General features: G+C 29.9%; 1 pseudogene; it reads right to left on the bottom strand.

Moving 5' to 3' along the window:
- Nucleotides 1-313: 313 nt before the first annotated feature.
- On the bottom strand, nt 314-1,112 carry LOC112598606 (annotated as a pseudogene).
- Between the last annotated feature and the right edge of the window lie 4,103 nt (nt 1,113-5,215).

The raw sequence follows: 5,215 nt of genomic DNA, 5'->3' as shown, positions 1-5,215 counted from the left end.
ATGTACATCGATAAGTTATCGACGAATAACGAAAAATATTGGATTTTCTAGTGGTTAATTTATAAATACGCGTCCACATTAGATAACTGCACTATATGTACACATACTGTACTAACTATATTTTAAATAATATTCTTTCTTTCAAGTGTAAACACAAAAAATAACTCTAATAATAAAATAAACCATTTCAAATATTTTTGTTTATTAATAAACAGAAAAAATATGAATTTAAATATTCAAAACATCTTAATTACATTAAATATATTATATTATATTATATTCAATACATCTTAAGCAGGTAATTCTTTACAGTTTAAACACAATAGTTCCACTGCCATGGAATAGAGGCTCGGGGAGTGAGAAAGTAATTTGCTAAATAATTTCTAACTTCATGAGCGGAAGCACGATCACGTAACACAAGATCTTGAATTGGTAATACCGTTGTACTATCGATGCTATCTTGAATGTTTTCAACTTGTTCATATGGTGTATATTTAACTCCTTCTTTTTTTTTGCGAATGAAATTGTGAAGAATGCACACAGATTTTATAATATCAGTCACTCTTTCTGTATTACGGGTGCGAATTGCACTGCTTAAAACTTGAAACTTTTCGGTCATCATTCCAAAAGCACATTCCACAGTTTTCCTACCTCGGCTTAGTCTGTAGTTAAAAATTCTTTTGACATTATCAAGAGTTCTCTGTGGGTATGGTCGCAACAAATATGGTGTCAATGGAAAGGCTTCGTCGCCGACAAAGTAGAAAGGAAAATTATAATCATTTAAATCATCTATTAATTTTGAAGGAAATGGTATATTTAATCTTCCAGTTGTAATCCACTTCTTAATTGTTGATGCTCGAAATATTCCGCTATCACTATTTCTACCAGCATAACCAGTTTCGATAGTAGTGAAAAAAACCATCTGCATCACTACATGCCAATAATACTATTGAATGATACATTTTGTAATTGAAATTACTTGATCCACTGCCTGGTAGTTTTTCGATTCGTATGTGCTTACCGTCCAATGCACCCAAACAGTTTGGTAAATTCCAGAGTGAATAGAAGCGTTGAGCTATTAATTTCCAGTTTTCTTCAGTTGGTGTAGGCATATAAGAATCTTTTAATAATTCCCAGATCAATTTTGTCATTTTACGTATTATGTATATAACTGTACTTTCTCCTCTAGCAAAGTATAATGCAAGCGATACAAAAGTAGATCCTGTTCCTAAGTACCTGCAAATAATTTATTACATTTTAATTCTTATCATCCAGCGATGCAAGCTAAATAAAAAAAAAGGAGCCGTAGCGCATGACACAATTTTATTTTGACTTTCAGGTAGAGATTTGTTTTTTTTGATAACATTTTTTTTATGAATTTCTAACACAAAATAATTTGCAAATTTTCGTGATTTTTACGTATTTTGTTAAAATTCGAACCTTAAATGCGTTGACGGAGTGTTTTTGTTTGGGACATAATATGTTAAGTGTTTTTTTTTAAATTTTTTATCAAATTAATAATTATAACTCAACGTCAATTATTTTAGACTTTGTATTATTTAAATATTAATTATTATTAATATTTTATAGTAAACGAGTGTAAAGAAAAATGGAAGAACCTCCGTTCCGTATTTGTCCGTCATATGAAACCCCCTGCCAGTGGTTCCAGTTCCAAAAGTAAAAAACCTTATTATTTGACAGAATTCATGCAATTTGCGCTTCCATTCATAAGAGCATTGGGTACGCCAGTTGGAAATTTATCTGATTGCCCTCAACAAATTCCAAATGAGCTAGCACAAGATTCTGAAGATCAGACACAAAATGAAATATACAATGACGAAGAAAATGAAGAATTTCAACTATCACATGTAGATAACGATCTGTCACCACCAAACTGTCCTGCCCAACTACCTTCATGTCCAATACAAGTACAACAAGACAATGTTTCTAATGAAAAATCGTTAAGTGACACATATAAAACATCTCCAACTCCGAGGAAAGGAAAATTTCAGAAGCGAGCAAATACTGATGTGGACAAATCCTTTATGGAATACTTGAATATGAAAAAAAAAAAAAATAGAAACAACTCCTAATGAGCGCAACCAACAAAAAAAAAATGTTTCTTCTGAGTTTGCTACCCGAGATTGAACCCATGACAAACGCACAAATGAGTTCATTTAGGCGTAGAGTTCTGCAGCTTATTGATGATATAATGAATCCAGCTCCATATCTACAACTCTCTCTACCACCAACTTATCAACATACACAAACAAGCTCTCTTATGTCATCACATTCACCACTAGCTAGTACAAGTACGGATCACTCTTCTCAGAGTAATTCTACCTTCAACAACCCAATGTCAGTACAAGAGCTACAGCATAATGACACGGAAAGTTTATACTACCAAGTCGTCTGTGATGCTTTGACCACCGATAATTTAGAATAATACAGTAATATAATATGAAAATACTACCTAATGCGTATCCCACTATTAATATTAGTTTTAAAATATATTATTAAACATTACTCATTACATTAAATAATAAAATTCTATTTAAAGGCAATATATAAAATAAATACATCATTTAAATATTATTCTTACCTTAGTGTTATCAATAGTCTTTCTTCCGGGCACACACATTCCCTCATATTAGTGTCTGTGTAATGAAGAGCAGGACAAATAATTTCTTGTAATTGAAGGTAAGTTTCTTTTCTCATTCTGTAGAATGCAAGAAATCGGGAGTCACTTTCCTGTAATTCCTTAGCAGCAACAAATAGTCTGCAGTTAACATTTTTTTTCAATATAAGGATTGATCCAATATTTTCTTCTGCGTTTGTTTAAGTGGTGTTTATAGTAATGATAAAGAATAATGTCTTCATCGCTACTCGAATCACTACTAGACATTATAAAAAATGTATTTATTTCTTGTATAAATATCAATGTACTCATATAATACGAAACACTGAACTGTATTGTCAAAATAGTAGGGTGACACTAGTTTAAAAAAACTAGAAACAAAAATTTAGTATACTGTGTGTGAAGATAACCGGCAACTGTAGTTGTCTAGTCGCCTAGTCTCCTAGTATCTAGGCGATTGCAGTTTCTTTTGAGTATCCCCGTGTGAGGAGGGCCTTAGCAATATTACACATTATATTATAAATATTTATATTATTAGGATATCTCGTAGCCCATAACAATACTATCTACAGTCGTGGTAGTTATAAAGAATTGTTGAACATAATATAAAATGATAATAAATTATAATCACTAATTAATAAATTCGTAACTAAAAAAATTACAATCAAAATCTATAGGTATTAGCATTGATTATAAATACTATTTAATATATTTTACACATCAATTTTTATGGATCGCTCACAGCAGTACAAAATAGTCTACGCGAAAATTATTCCCGATAGAGGGCGATAAGATATTTTGTCTACAATAAAATTAAATAATAATTATTATTATTTATAATCGCCCGTCGCATCGTCATTATCGCCGACCACCATCGGGCGTAATCGTATTTCTTTCTTTATAAATACTTATTTATATTTCTATAAAATGATTGTTTTTAATGAAAATGATTTGTATTTTGTATTTCTTTGATTGGAATCAGTAGATTTGAGCCCGCGGCACGAGTTAAAAAAACATAACAATTATTGCAATTTATTTTAAAAAAAAATCTACAACATGTAATTTTGTAATACCACATGACATTTTAAAGTACAAATAAATAAATAAAAACTGATGATTTTTAAAATGTTTCAACTCAAAATAAATATTACTATTTTGTATATGTTAAAAACATCGGTATGAAGATTAAAAAAATAACAAATAAAATAACACAAAGAAAAATGTAAAATAATAATAATATAATATTATAATTAATTAAAAAAAAAAAAAAAAAAAAAAAAAAAACAAAATAATAACTTATGCAATGAATATTATACTATTTATAAATATTTATTCAAACATCGCCCTATTTGCTGACGATACCACCATCTACTGCAATTCTTCGGATACCCAGAAAATTACCACCGCACTCTAAAATCATCTCAACAAAATTTCATTATGGTGCCTAAAATGGAAAATTATCATAAACCCATCAAAAAGTCAAGCGGTATTTTTTTCCCTACGCAGAACATAAACACCTCAACTAGTAAAGTTTGACAACGAGCCAATAGGTTGGAAATCATCGGTAAAATACTTAGGCGTTATCCTCGATAAGAAGCTAAACTGGTGGCCTCATATATCGGCTAAACTTCAGCAAGCATACCAACGACTAGGGGTTCTTTACCCAATACTAAATAGAAAATCAACTATTAGTAAAAAATGCTCACTTATTATATATAAGCAAGTACTGAGACCGTTAATATTATACGCAAGTCCTATATGGAGCAGTTGTGCCAATAGCCACTTAAATAAAATTCAAATTTTTCAAAACAAAATACTCCGCATAATAACTGATGCACCCTGGTTCGTACGCAACAAAGCCCTGCACAAGGACTTGAACATCCCTACAATTGACGAGCACTTAAATCATCTAGCAAATAGATTCTTTCATTCTCTTACGAAATCAAATAGCGCCGCCCACTACAACTTAGTCGAAAGACCACCAAAAATTCGCCGTCTCAAGAGAGGAAGACCCCACGACCGAATTAAATGACCTACCACCAATCTCTGACATATCGTATACATCAAGCCAGAAAAATTCTAGTTATAATCTATACTTAATACTAATATTTTATCTTATTTAATATTTATTGTTTAATAATATCTTCAATTTAATTTTAGTACTTTTATCGCACTTATGTAAAAAGAAAATTGTATGTATATTATTAATAGGCTTAGATAGCTTTTCCAGCTAGGAATGCCTTAATAAAAAAAAAAAAAAAAAAAAAAAATAAATATTTATCGACATTAATGAAATATTTATTAATAATGTTTAAACACTTTTAATTTTGCAATTTGCTGGACAGCCTTATTTGTGTAACTCTGTATTAGTCCATTTACATTCTTTAAATATTCTTGTTCTAAATAATAATTCAAGTATATATAAATAATGTAGTTTACACGGTGACAAAATTAATTTAAAAATATGTTTAATAATTTTTCTCTTAGATATGTCTAAAAGCTTAAAAACTATTTGTTTTTCGTGTTTTATTTTTTTCAAATTCTTCTTTAAAAATATTAAGGCATGTATTTGTGATC

This window comes from Melanaphis sacchari, unplaced genomic scaffold, assembly GCF_002803265.2.
Source record: "Melanaphis sacchari strain LSU unplaced genomic scaffold, SCAv2.0 Contig491_pilon_pilon, whole genome shotgun sequence".
Taxonomy (NCBI): domain Eukaryota; kingdom Metazoa; phylum Arthropoda; class Insecta; order Hemiptera; family Aphididae; genus Melanaphis; species Melanaphis sacchari.
Note: the sequence above shows the minus strand (reverse complement) of the source record. Positions and strands in the feature narration are given on the sequence as shown.